The sequence below is a fragment of the Sarcophilus harrisii genome, chromosome 3, assembly GCF_902635505.1.
Source record: "Sarcophilus harrisii chromosome 3, mSarHar1.11, whole genome shotgun sequence".
Taxonomy (NCBI): domain Eukaryota; kingdom Metazoa; phylum Chordata; class Mammalia; order Dasyuromorphia; family Dasyuridae; genus Sarcophilus; species Sarcophilus harrisii.
Window position 1 is genome coordinate 53,086,604 of NC_045428.1, and position 15,617 is coordinate 53,102,220.

Here is a 15,617-nt window from a genome sequence, read left to right on the forward strand (position 1 = left end):
TTGATGTGCATCTACCAAGTCATCAAAGCCAACAGGGGTTTTGAAAGAATCTTTTCCAAATAGATTGTTTTTGTTTTTCCTGGAATGATGTAATTCCATAAAGACAACCAGAAGTTATTTGAAATCCTAAATTTTCCCCATTCATATTTTGTGTAAATGAATCCAATTTCTGTTGGATTTCATACTTCAGAGATATGCTGATTTGTTTGTTTGTTTTTTAATGTATGGGTAACACATTTGTGCTTCTGAGAGGGACCCTAAAACAAAGGAACCACAGAATAGAGTCTATTTGAAGGTCTAGTTTTCAGTTAGGTCAGTGTCTATATGAAAGATAGGTGACCAAAAGCTATGATTTTTGGGGATACCCTTCTGCTTCATAATCATTCTTTGTTTTTTTCTTCATTTACTCTCTCTTCTCCCTTTCTTTCTCTCTATGGAGAAGCAATATGAATAAAATAGACTAGATATGGAGCCCATGTGAGTTTTAATTCTACCTCTGATAAAAGATAATGATATGAATATGGTTAAATCATTTAAATTCTTTGGGTCTCAGTTTCCTTATCTGTATAGTGAATACTGTAAAACTTAATTCATGGGATAGTTTTGAAGGATCAAAGGAGATAATATATGTGAAGCACTTTGAAAATCTTATTTAATATGGGGTATAAATATAATTGATTCTTGTTCTTCCTTTACCACTTTCTCTTCCTTCTTCCCTTTTTTCTTTTCTCTTCAATTTATTCTAACTTACAATTTATCAGTGACATCTAGAGACATTTTTGGTTCATAAAGAGATCAATAATGTCAGATGATGGTAGTCATCCTATCAATTAGCTAACCAGTATATACAATATATTGTACATTGTGTTGCAGGGGTCCTCAAACTTTTTAAATAGGGGACCAGTTCACTGTCCCTCAGACTGTTGGAGGGCTGGACTATAGTAAAAACAAAACCTTTGTTTTGTGGGTCTTTAAATAAAGAAACTTCATAGCCCTGGGTGAGGGGGATAAATGTCCTCAGCTGCCACATCTGGCCCACGGGCTGTAGTTTGAGGACCCTTGTACAGTTAGGGGATGGAGATACAAAAGCAAAACATGGAATGGCTTAGATGTTATGAGAAGAGACATAATGTGTCTAGGACAATGTTATTATTGTCAAATAATATAAAGACCACTGAGTTGGACTTTATGCCATAGACAGACCCACCTATTAGATGTCTCCCTTAATCTCTCTAAGTTTGATTTTCTCTTCTGCAAAATATACGATAATGGTTGTTCTACCTATTCAAAGAGTTGTTATGAAAACAATTCATAGATGTGTAAAAACATTCTATAAACTGTGAAGCTCTCATTTTAAAAAGGTGATATTTCTTTTAAAATTATCCCACTGAAGTCTCCCTCTCTTCAATAGAAAGGATGGGCATTACAGGCAGATAATGTCGTGTTGTTGTTATTGTTGTTATTCAGTCATTTTCAGTCTTGTCTAATTCTTTGTGATCCCGTTTGAATTTTTCTTGGCAGACATACTGGCATGGTTTGCTATTTCTTTCTCTAGCTCATTTTACAGATGAGGAAACTGAGGCATACAAAATTAAGCAACTTGTCCAGGCTGGATTTGAACTCAGGGAGATGAGCTTCTTGACTCCAGGACTGACATTTCATGCACTGTACCACGTAGCTGCCCTTAATGCTGTTTAGACTGTCAGAAATGGTCATTGTATTGTTTCTTATTGTTGAACTATTTTTTAGGGTTTCAAGATAGGGCTCAGTTAATTATGGTGCTTAGGTCTTGGTACATATTTTAAAAATATACTGGTATAAAATTAAAAACATAAGTGAAATTCATTTTAATAATTATAAAGTTGTCCAGAGATAGAGATTTCTCAGTGTGCTTTACAACAGTGCATTGTGTGTATTTATCTATGATAAAAAATATCATTGCAATTTCTAATCACCAAATACAGATGACATTCAAAATCAAAATACTAAGAGTCTTGTCCTCTTCTAAGAATATGTTTCTGGGTTTCATAATCAACAAGTAAGCCTAAACAATCATTTGTAAGCCTTCTAAAATATTTATTGGTTTTAGATCAAAAGAGATTGAACAGTCAAGAATTAAAAAAAAATAATTTGCTAGACCTCTTTCTTAATCAATAAGATTTTTCTTTTAAAAATATGCTTTCAACATCTCTGTTTGAGATGAGTTGTAGTTAATTACATTCTGGTGACATTTGGATATGTAGTTAATTATAAAAGTGCTAGTCATGTACTGGCTTCAAGGAAGTTTTGATTGTTTAAACTCATTTCTCTGCTTAAACATGAGTGTTAATGTTGAGAAGCTTGATTCTTGCACTAAGTATTATACTTTAGATGTGTTCTACATCAGCCTGGCAATCACTGGTTTCATCCTGAATGCTTTGAATTTGCAAAGGCATGTCTGACAGGGCTCAGTCTTTCTAGCTGTTCACAATTCTTTGGGGTTTCAAGTTCAAAGGCACAAAGAACTTTGATCACTTCCTTTTTTGATGAACTACCAACAGCATAGAAGAAAAAATCAGTCTGTATCAAGCTAATATCCCTTGTAAGAAGCTTGTGGAGTTATTGTGTAACTGTTTCAAAGTGACACAGCCCAGGTTCATTGGGGTGCAGTCCTTCTGCTTGACCCATACAAAAGTCCTAAGCCTGAAGTATAAAATACCATAAGTTCTCCCCAGAATAAAATGGAGATGTTGTTTATAACTGACAAAAGTGAATAAATATTAACTTTTAAATAAGTCCATTATTGAATTGAAAAAGAAATGAAATTGATAATGAAAAAATGACTTCCCAAGAATAAATGACAATGTCAAGACCAATGGTAAAAAAAAAACAAAAAAACATATAGTGTTCCTTACTTTTAGAGGACTGCTCCAAAATTATAATAAGATCTTTCAAATTGTGAAACATTACATTAAATAAAAGAAAACATGCTGTAGTGACTAGAAAAGTGCTTTTATGGTGAGGGAGACCTAGTTTCAAGTCTTCTTTTGAAAACTTACTGGCTATATGATCTTGGGCAGATCAGTTTGTTATATTTTTAAATTTAATACTTTATTTCCCCTGCTTACATGTAAAATAATTTTTCCATTTGTTTGTAAAACTTTGAGTTACAAATTCTCTCCCTTCCTCCCCACCTTCCCCCTACCTTTGTGAAGGTGCATGTGAAATTGTACAAAACATTAGCATATAAGTCATATTGCAAAAGAGCACATAGATCTCCCCCTGTCCATTCCCCTCAAAAAATCCTCAAGAAAAATAAAGTTTAAAAAATTATGCTTCAATCTATGTTCAGATATAATCAGTTCTTTCAATGGCTATGAACAGCATTTTCCTTAAGTCCTTCAGGATAGTCTTGGATCATTGTATTGCTGAGAATAGCAAAGTTATTTACAGCTGATCATCTTCCAAAAATTGCTATTATTTTGTATACAGTATATTTCACTTTGCTTAAGCTCATGGTGGTCTTTCCAAGTATTTCTGAGAATATCCTTGGGCAGGTCATTTAACCTCTGAACTCTTCCAATAACTCTTTAAGTCAAGTAGGTACAGATAGATCTGCAATCATAGAGAAAGTTCCTCACTTAGTCTCACACATGTGAAATCACTGAAATCATTCCCGTCCAAAAACAAAACAACAGCAACAAAAAGACACAACTACATAAGTCTATTAAAGTGAGTCATGTTTCAGAGGTTAATGGACTATTCGACTACTTTGGTATATTCTCTATCTAGATCCTTAGGGAGCTTGCAAAAGAGCTCCATTGTTCTCCTTCCTATGAAAGCACTCAGCTCAATAACCATTGTGTAAAAACACATTTAGAAACACTGGGCCAGAATTTTAGATCTCTCTACTTTTATAATAATAATGATTCCATTTGCATAGAAATTTAATGTAAGCTAAGCATTTGCTTCAGAGCATCCTTGTGATAATCAAAGAAATAACCATTGTAAATGATTTTCCTGTTATGGTGCACACCGAAGGCACTTTTTTCATCCATATTTGTGGGTCATGCTAATGAAAATGAACTCTATCTGGGCAAAGTAGCATATTTACAAAGACCAAAGGATGATCAAATTCTGTACCCATTCAAGATTTTCGTTTTATTGGATATAAAATCAATGTTTAAAAGACTCTGCAGTTTGCAATTAGCTTCTTTCACTTAAAAGTAAACCCTAAGTCCACTAGCCACAATAGTTCTTCCTATTCTATAAAATCCCACAAAATGCTGGACTTTCAGATCACCAGGCTTGAAATTGAAAGATTTGGATTCAAATACATTCTGGGTTCCTTATTAACTGTGTGACTGGACAAATGATTTCATCTTCCTCATTTTGCTTCCTCATTTTTAAAATGTCAGGCACAATCATTGTGTTCCCTGTTATGTAGAATTATGGTACATAATGGTCTTTGCAAGTATCTGGGCACGTTGTCATTGAATTTTTTTTTAAACGGGAGCGGGGGAGGCTGGTTGGAAGGAATACTACATTGACTTTAGGAGATAGAGTTTCAGTCAGTTTTCAGCATAGCCATTAGGCATGTCACTATAGGCAAATTGCTTATTTTCTCTGAGTTTTATTTTCTCCATCTATAAAATGAATATAATATTGAATTACTACCTGCCTCATAGAATTGTTGCAAGGAAAGGGTTGTATAGGAAGGTGGTAAGATATGGTGAAAAAAACACCATCTTGGAAGTCATAGGACCTGGATTCAAATCCTTCTTCTTATACTCTCTAATAACTTTTAATAAACCATTCAATCTTTTTGAGACTTTGTTTTTTTTTTCAGATTTAAAAAAGAGAGGGATTTGCACTAGATGGCCTTTGAAGTCTCTTCCTCCTCTGGATCTATGATCATACATTTTAACAGGTTCTAAATTGCATAGATGACTTAATATTATTTGATAATGTTATTTTCCATATGGTGCCATCACTTGATTTGGTTTTGGATTTGATTGGGGGAATTAGCAGATGTTACGTGCCCTGATGGGACTTACTCCCTAGTTAAGAAGAAGTTATAATTAGATAATTCTATTATCAGATAATTCCCAGACTATACCGATTATAAGGAACTCTTTATCAGCTTTCATTGTCCATCCCCCAATATCTGGTTATCTTCAAACCACCTTTTGAGACATTGATTAGCATAACTTTAGGCAGAACTGAGACCTGGACTGCCAGGTATATTCCATCTGACTCCTGACTCCTGCCTCTTGAGTTTGTGCCTTTATGCCTGGGAAACCCCAATGTTATATTTCTCCTATAAAGGATCTGCTTATGATGAAGATTTTTGTGAAGTTCTTTTCATTATGAGGTTAGTGTTCTTCCTCTTTATAGCACTTTCCCTCTAATGGTGTGTTTTTCCTTACTCTAGTTAACTCTGATTAGTCTAACTCTATGTTCTCCCAACTTTATTTCATATTTACCAATAAAGTGCCTTTATTTTGTCTGTAACCTTTTCCTCTAAATAATAAATAATTTTATTTAATTAAATAAATAATGAATAATAGCCTATTGCTAAAGAAAAGGGCCATTGTAAATTTATCATATGTTTATTTTGAATTAGGAATTGCTATCCCGATCCCATCATGTTCTATATGTTAGATTGTTTTGTTTTCTGTTTTTAATCTTCCTGAAAAAACCTAGAATCTAGGTAACTGTGTGTGTGTGTGTGTGTGTGTGTGTGTGTGCTCTTGGGAAGAAGAGGGGGAAGAAAAACATCTTCATGAATGCAGATCCCTAAGTCATATACAAACTGGCCCTATGAACTAGTTTATCACTAAGCAAGAAACTGTAACAGTTACTCTTCCTTCACACTTTATAGTCCTTCCCACATGCCCTGGAAATATCACTGGCAGTTACACAGCAACTACTGGGAATGGAAAGTCTGGAAAGGGTTTGTGGCAACTCATCATTCTTCCAAATTACTTTTTTGAAGCATTTTCATAAATTATTGATAAAATAAACTTCACCTATTAAAATAAGCTGTAAGATTTTAGCAGCACAAATATAGATGTACTCCTACATGACTTCTTTAGGGTCATAGAGAAAAGTATATTTGCCCTATTTCTCCTTCCTATCTCCTTTCAAGATCAGAAAATATGAGTATGAGTGTGAACATGTGTGTATACACACACACACACACATTATATAATATATATATATATATATATATATATATATATATATATATATATGCTTAATTGTAGCCTGAGAGGTAGGGAGGATGAAAAAAGGGGAAAAAAGTGTATAACAGAGAACAAAAGAATAATCTACAAGGAAGCAAAGAAAAGATGGACAGTCATGAATATAATCTCTTCTATTATTATATATGTTTTCTTGAAATGGAAATTTATTGTTACATATTTCTAATCCTCCCTAATGTTCTGCTGAGCACATGATAATGCTTTGTTTTCATTTTCTTTTTCTAACTTTCTTTTCTATTAGTTTTTCCCCTTATTTTATATATAATTTTAAATCAAAACATTTTTTTAAAATAGAATTGTTTAAATGGAAAAAGATCAGAAAGTGCCTCATGTTGGCTCAGAACAGTTTGGAAAAAAAAAATCCTATGAAGGTAATGATTCTGTTCGCAATTCAAGTTGCTTGGGACCTCAAAGTGCCTTAGTGAAAAATGAACCCTTAGAACAGTGTTAATTAATCCAACTCTTTGTTTTTGCCATTAGAACATGGCATGACAAGAAATAATCCTATTCATTGCCTTTCCAGATGGTCACCAAAAATGAAATTGAAGCAAAACCCCTTTTGCATTAAGAGTCCTCATGGTGCTTATGATGGAGAAGCAATGAGAAGAGATTTTATATGAAAAGCATTGAGTGGCAGAAAGAAAAACATGGTTGTGAACATGAATTCCACATGCTTAAATCTTTTGCACAATTTCTCTGACTTTCATCACCTCTTTGAATTGCTATTACCCCAGTTCAACCTTACTATTTCTTTTTGGGAAAAATTGAAGTCTCCTATTTGATCCTTGTTCTCCCCAATCCATCCTCAACAATAAATCAACATTTTTAAGCACCTGTTATGTGCCAGATACAATATTAAGAGCTATGGGTACAAAAACAAGCAAAAGACAGTCTGCCCTCAAAGAACTCCCATATAGCTTCTCCCTCCAATTTCTCCTGATCATTTCACGTTATTGATGTTCAGTCATTTCAGTCATGTACTACTCTCCATGAAACCCATTTGGATTCAAAGGCAGGAACATGAGTCTTCCTGACTTCAGTCACTTTATCAACTGCTCCACACAGATGTCTGATCATGTTATAACCTGACAAAAATTTTCAGTCTCTACCAGCTGTCTATCAAACACAAACACACACACACACATACACACACACACACACCTTATTCTGATGTTTAAAGCCTTCAACAATCAGGTTCTTACCTTTCCAACCTTACTTCATAACATTACCACCTTAATACAGTAGATTCTAAACAAATGGGGCTATCAGATTTTTTCTTATATTAACCTACTTTTGTTCCCATGTATTCATGTAAGTTACTCCCTTTTTGTTCCCACTGCCTATAATATTCAACTCTACTAATTATACTCTAATAGAGGAGATTCCATCTTGTTTTGCTAAGAACAAGGTTCTCTATTCTGCTTCCTAGGTAACTTCAAACCGTGTTCTCTCTCTCTCTCTCTCTCTCTCTCTCTCTCTCTCTCTCTCCCTCTCTGTTTCTCTCTCTCTCTCTCTCTCTCTCTCTCTCTTTCTCATAGATAGATATGCATATAAACTCACATATAGATACAGATATAGATATATTCTTTCCCTATATAGAAACTGTAATTAAGGATAAAATCTGTTTTGATTACTTGTATTCATATCCCAAAGTTTAGCACAGTGTTTGTCACATAGAAATAGGTACAGGGCACCTACTCTACCACTTAGAGTCTTAGAGAGTTGCTCAAGTAAATTGCCCAGAGTTATATAGCCATTATGTCTTAGAGGTAAATCTTAAGAAGCTTTTGCAGTTATGAAATTAACTCTCCATATGATATTGGAAACGGAACTACACATATATTTGCCATGTATTTGTATGTATGTTTACAATAATTATATTGCTTGATGACATTGAAAATATATGAAGGAGAAATATGCTATTTGAATTTAATTTTTAAAATGAAAATATTAAATACCAACTCTTTTCTCATAAGACTAAAGAATGGGCCCCCCAAAATTTCAAAATTTCTGATTCTGCAAAAATATCTAATTCTTTAACCATGGCTCAAAATTAGTCTCTGTGGATCTGCTGGTCTCAGGAAAACCTCCTAATTATATTAAAAAATATATCAATAACTTGCTGAAGTTTTTAAATGAATTTGTCTAACCTAAGCAAAATTCTTGGATTTAAATGTGAGAACCCAAGAGATCACATATTCTTGGACCTGAGTAACATTAAAGTCCCATAAGATAAAACCTATCCTATTCTTGCAAGTCCATCCAGGTTTGTTCTGCCTTTATAAAAAATCATGACATTCATCAATTAGGGTCTTGAGATTTTTGAATCTTCTGTACTTTTACTTTAATATAATGAATGTTGGGACATTTTTTCTATTCCTTTCTGTTCTACCTGTCCCAGGTAATTTGATCACCTAAGGATGATTTCATTCTGAGATCTCCTCTGATTAAAGAGTTCCTGCCTGAAGTAAAGTCCTATCTTGAGGATCTCTAGTTATGATGTTCATTTCATATTTCCTGTCAACTCTTAGGTCTGCTCAGGTCAATAATAGCTGCCTTTCTCTAGTGCAGGTACCCTTCTGTTGTTCCCCTTTCCTTTATCCCTCTCATTTTATTTGTCTTCCCCATCAGAATACCAGTTTCTTGAAAGTAGGGACTATTTTGTTTTCTTCATTTTGTATCCCTAGCACCTAACACAGTTTCTAACATATGATGACATTAAATAATGACATGGAAGAAGAGGCCATTAATATCTGCTTTGCTGCTGCATCTTAAGGACCATGAGACTTTTCCATCTGACTTTCAGTGAAAATTTTCCATGTGTATTATCTTTCACTTTAGAATGTGAGCTCCTTAAAAATAGGAACTTTTGTTTTTCTATTTCAATTATTTAGCACAATCCATTGAACATGCTTTAATCACTCACTCACAGAGTAAGCATTTTCTGTTATTCCATTTCCTTCTGTAATAGAATAAGCCAGCCTTTATGAACATGGCTATTAAAGTTTCTGAAATAATTCAGAAAACTCCATATTTTACTGTGATAGCAGAAATAGGTAGATGTGGATCAAATCATTTGATTCCTGATGGATACTGTGAATTTATCTAGAGGCCAATAGTCTATTCAGATGTTTTCCTTTAAAATGGCTAAAACTTAAGTAATGTGGCTATTTCTCAAGTCAAATTCTAGCATTAGCTAAATTTTCCCCTTGTGCTAGCCAGCAGCACTGTTGTTGTTGATTGAAGTCTCCCCAACAGGGTTCTCGATGTTGAAGTCTGTAGTCAAGGTTAAGTGGGCACTAGGGATGCTTGTCTGCTAGAAATATCTGTTTCTTGATTACTGTCCAAAGGAGAGCAATCAGTGCAGTGAGAGGACTTGTTGAAACCAGGGTGAAAAAATTAGAGATGTCTGGCCTGGGGGAAAAAAGATATACAGACAAAGGAGGATTGGATCCCTGCTTTCAGTTGTCTGAGGGATTGTTGTATGTTTTTATCAGTACTCCCTTAGTAATCAAAGGGGTAAATGGCATGTAAAGATTTTATTGATTCTTTCCATATTCTAGCCAGATGCGATGATGCTCCCAGCTCTACAAGTCAATAGAATGGCTCATTGATCCACTAGTTTCTCAAGATAAGTGAGGAAGTGTTTTTTTTCTATGACATCTCCGCATTCAAGGTAGTGGTAAAAATCCCAGATTACTTGTTTTGTTTAGCTCCTAAGGTAAGAACTGGAAATCATAAAGTTACATAGCAGAATATATATATATATATATATATATATTATATACATGTATATTTATGTGAATATACAAATATGTAGTATTTATATATGAATGCATGTGTGTGTACATATATATAATGCAGAGAGAGAGAGAGACAGAGACAGAGACAAAGACAGAGGGAAGAAAGAATACACAGAATACAAATTTCCTATTAGTGTAGCTGTCCAAAAGTGAATTGGGTTGCCTTACTTAGAAAGTTCCCTTATCCTGGAAGTCTTTAGGTAGAGATTTAATAACCACTTGGAAATGATACAAGGACAATTGATGTTTCTAGGATGTGATATATAGAAGACTATATAACATCTGAAATTGCTTCCAGCTCTGACTTTCTACAATTCATTGAACATGCTTTAGATACTCTTGATGAACCCTGAAGTATGCAATAGGTCATTTTAGGAGTTGAATTAAAATCTGAACCCTACCTCTTACTATTTAAACTTGACCAAGTCACATAACTGCTCTGTTCTTTAATTTCTTCATTAGTAAGATGAGAATTTCAGGAGTTGAATTCTTGGATCACTTCTAGCTCTAGCTCTATGACCTTATGATGCTATAGACTTGGGTTCAAATTCTAGTTTTTTCACTTACTACCTCTGAGATCTCTGGCAAGATATTTAACTTCCTTAGTTATCAATTGCCTTATCTGTAAAATAAGAATCCCTACTCCTGAGAGCAAAACTCACATTACAGGAATTCCTAGTGATCCGGGGATAAGGGGTGAGCTAACAGTGGTGGTGGTGGGGATGGACTTTGCCATTGATGCTCAATTGCTGCCATTGATGTCTAATTGATGGTAATCGCTTTGAGGGACCCATGTCCAGCTTAGAATGGTAGAAGTTAGGAGTCCACATATTTTAGGCAGGGAATAGAATGGACAAGTTTATTAGGTCATAGGAGTGGATGTGGTTTTATGGGAGACAAGCCCCACTATTAACTACTTTTGGGAGAGGGCAATGGAATCCATCTTACCACACTCTAGTGATCTAATTAAATAACCCTTAAGGTTAGTCAATAGGCCAGCTCAATTTGGGGACCACTGGCCTAGAGCATTAGGTAAAATGCAGAAATATGTATTATGTTCCAAAAACCACTTCTCCAAAATGAACCACGATGCCCATTTCACTTCTTGGGTCTCTTCCAGCTCCATAGCAGCTGCTTTTCTCTGGTGCAGACATCTTCCTACCCTTGCCCTTACCCTTTCTCCTGCCTCAATGTGTTTGTATTCAATATTTCAGGTGGAAAGTAATGAGGGCCTGCACTAGAGTGCTGGAAATAGAGGACAGAAAGGGACATGTTGCAAAATTGAAATCTGTAAGTCATGACAATACATTGGATGGGGAGAGTGAGGGATAGTAAGGAGTTGAGGATCATACAACCTAGGTATGCAAGCCTGAGGGACTGGAAGGACAGCATTGTCCTTGCCAGTAAAAGAGAAGTTGGGAAGGGAGAGCTTTTAGAGAGAAAAGTTCATTTTGGGATGTGTTGAGTTCAAAGATGTAAAACTGAAGGGCAGTAGGGAGGCTGGAAAAAGAACACCACACTAGCCCAAGATAGGTAGATTTGAAATTAATCAATAGAGTATGTGGCAAACTAATTATTATATATTTTTATATTATATGTTATTATAACATATAATATATATCATATATTATAATATCTATTATAAAATATTATAATTATAAAACAATGTTTTAGAAGAAGTAGCAGAGCTTTAGGATAAGACATGAAAGAAGTAGAAAATGCAGAAAGAGATGGAGTACATGTTTCTACACAGGAGAAACTAGAAATGAATGAAATAATCAAGGAGTTCTTGACCTAGGTCCCCAACTCCAGCAGGAACATAGATGGACTTCAATAGATCTATGAATTTGGTCGGGGGGAAAATTTTTATTTTAACAAAACCCTAAAATTTAATATTTCTTTTGAATACTTAAAAATCTTTAGAGAAAGATAGCCTAGACTTCCCAACTATCAAAGGTATCAGTTTTAAAAGAAGTCAAGCTCTCCTGAAATAATACAAAGTAAATTATACTTTATCACAAATTTAAATACATTTAAGTGAATTATATATTATTTTTAATTTACCCAAATAAAATATGTTTCTTGGCATATTCGCCACTCTCTCTCCATGTTTAACTCTGGTCTGAACAACTGTACAGAAGTCTTACTAAGTGTAACCGTTAATTAACTTGCCTGGACTTCAGTAAATAGATGGAAAGGATTTTTGGAGAGTAAGCCAGGTTGTTAGGTGAAAAAATGGGCATTTATTCATATTATAGCCAAGAACCACATGAAAATTGGAGGCAGGCCAAGTCAAGGAGAAATGACAAATATATTTAATGAGGGAAATTAAAATCCAAAAGAGTTTTTGTTCAAATAGTTAGACTTGAGAGAAACAATTTGGAAGTGCCCAAAGGCTAAGTGTTCTTTAAGATAGATTTTTTTGGTATCTGCTAGCTCCTTTCTATTTGGTAAAAATGGGTCATGAAGCATCTAGCAAGAAGATTATATATGATCTTCCTCAGCTGTTGTTATTTTAATGTTTAGTTCCTTCTTGGGTTTTTTCACTGACAAATCTTCATGTACCAATGTCATTGTAAGTTTTCCCCAGAGCAATTACCTATGAAAACAATCTGAATACCTATTACTTTCAGTTATTCCTAAGAACTCAGGGTCAGCTCTTCTCAGCATTAAGGAGGTTCTATTTTTGTGCTAAACTGGGAAGTGCCTGAACAACTAATTTCCATGACAGATTAAAGTGACAGATAAAACACCCTAGGCACAGTCCTTTCACAAGAGTGCAACAGATTTCCAAAATAAAATTGCTTTTATTTTGACATGGTATCCTCAGGAGGATCTGATAGTGTCTAGTTATTAAGCCCTTCACACATCATTAATTTCAGAGCAAGAAGGGAATAAATCTCACGTACGACAAAAAAAAAGTCGTGCTATACTCATTGACTGGAGCAGCCAAGATCATGTCTATCTAGGTCATGTACAGTATAATATATATAATGTATACACATACACATAGTAAAGAGACAACTAAATAGTTCTGTTGTATTTAAATATTCAGAAACACCTTTAAATGTAAATATATTTTGTCCTATTAATATTTCTTTCATACTACCTTACTGGAATACAAAATTAATGAGAATTTAAAAACATTCATCAAAATTAATTTATTTTCAGTTATCTTCAAAGATTTTGGTGGGTTTACAGTATGGATGAGTATTGAAGAAGAAATTATAGACATTATGCATATTCTTCATTATATGTCAGTAAGTTCTTCAGACCAGAGGGAGCTACCATGCCTCCTGACCTGAACAAATAACTCAAAATTGAGAATATACCTAGTTCTTGAACCCATGATGGGTTCATCCCAGACATTAAACCATGCTACCTTTGTACATAAATTATATACTTGTACTAGAACACCTGAAATTTGTTTTTATATTTTGAATACATATATAGATTGACTAGTGAAATTAGGACATAGTCAGTTAGGGTAACATCTGACTTGTAACAATCTAGATATGGCTTTATCCCCAAAGTCAACAGGGACATTGTCACCTTTGGAAGTCTGATGAGACCTACAAATCCCTCCTAACATTAATGTTTTTAAGTTCATAAAATTTAATACATGTAATTACAAAGGAAATTAATTTTATTGAATTTCAGCAGTCTTTTCTTAGATTCACAAATCCCAGATTAGGAATGCCTGATATAAAGTTTATATAGGCAATGCCCAAACTCTACCATTAAAGTACAAATCTCTTAGCACTAAGAGAAACTCAGATATATGAGGGACAAATTCTAACAATGGCTATTTCATCTATGAGATTTAAGAGGGTTCCAGAGAAGACTGAATCATGTAGAACCCCTGTGGCTGCGTAGGGTGACCTAGAGATCACTGACTTTTAACTCTGAGTATCTTTAAATAAACTCTGTACACATAAACCAACCACAAGTATTCTTGATTTGTCAAACCATGGGAATTCTTTGAATCCAGTAGCTTGACTTTATGGAACAATATGCTTATTCCCCAAATGCCTGAATTCTATCTTTATTTTGAAACTAACTGAAAAAATATATACCAACAGATGAAATCATGATACATTACTATTAGTGTTAGACAAGTTCAATTTCTTACCTATAATAATGTACTATTACTTTTGTCCCATAAGTTTTCCAAGGAAGAATTGATTCAGTCATTTGGCTGGAAAGATGCTCTCTTCATGCAAGATTAGAAAAGGTCAGGAGGAATCACACACTTATTAATAATTAGTTACAACAGAGCTTCTACAAAATCCACAATGCTGGTGTTTATAAAATAGAATGTAAAATATTCAGCAAAATTGTGTTGAAATTCATAGACTACTTTTCTTGATTTTTCTTGATTTTCTTATAAAGCAAAGGAACAACCAAAAAGTAAAAAATGAAGACTCTTTAGGAAAAATGATATGAAATCTGTCCCATTTCACCTGTAGGTGATCACTTCCTAAGTGTCACAAATGCAAAGTGTAATGCCAAAAGGAAAAATCCATTTCTTCATGGCCCATTACTGCATAATGGTTAAGACTATTCATTACAATATGAAAAAGACCAACTTTCTGAAAAGAGCCTACTTAAAATATATATATATATATATATATATATATATATATATATATATATAAAACAGCAATGAATTTTGGTGTTATGAAAACAAGAGTAATACAAGTAATGTGAATTCATCTAAAATATTATTTTTAGTTTGAAAATAAACTTAGGAGTTTGATGCTTTCCAATTTCTTTTTTTTCAAGGTAAAACTGTTTTATTGATTGCAGCTAATACAGTTCAATAAATATCGATTCCCAAAATGAAGTCAGCAATTTATCACAGAGTATTCCCTGGAAAGTTGTGTGAAGTTTGAATCAAGTGATTTATGCAGAGGTAAACTTGAATCAATTCTGTTTCTTGGGAAATGAAACCATGCTAAGCTGATCAAGGACATAAACCGTTCCAACAACTGAACAAAATGGTGGCTCTTTATAGTAGAACATCTCCTACCCCGCCTTTTAGATGCACTGGTATACAACCATCCTCCTGGAATAGCTTTTGTTTTTAAACTACCTGACTGGGGCAACATTTATGGTCCTCTGAGGAATCTGGCAAAGGGCCAACAAGTTCTACAGCATTTTGGCAAATTTGGCTCCTGCCCCAATTTATTTCTAGTAGATATTCTGATGCCTTGGGTAATAAACAAGTCAAAGGCATCAAGACAATCATGGTAATAATAATTAAGATGAAATACCTTATTAGAGGAAATTTGACCCAAGTAATTAAAGGAAAACATTATTAATCACGAGTTAAATTATAGGCTAATATATAGTATTACATGCTCACATAAACACAGCAAAATTAATGATTTGTGTTACTTTCTACATTAATCAGCATTCTATTAACCACGCATGTGCCTTTGTACAGGCTGATTTCAATATCTGTAATGTTTCTTCACCACTACAAGCTTAAGTACCATTTCCTACAAAAAAAAGCCTAGAGTTCTTAGATCTCTTTCCTTCTACAGACATAGGTAATATTTATATC

General features: G+C 34.0%; 1 pseudogene; it reads right to left on the reverse strand.

The window, feature by feature from the left end:
• Positions 1-14,974: 14,974 nt before the first annotated feature.
• Positions 14,975-15,208, reverse strand: LOC116422516 (annotated as a pseudogene).
• Between the last annotated feature and the right edge of the window lie 409 nt (positions 15,209-15,617).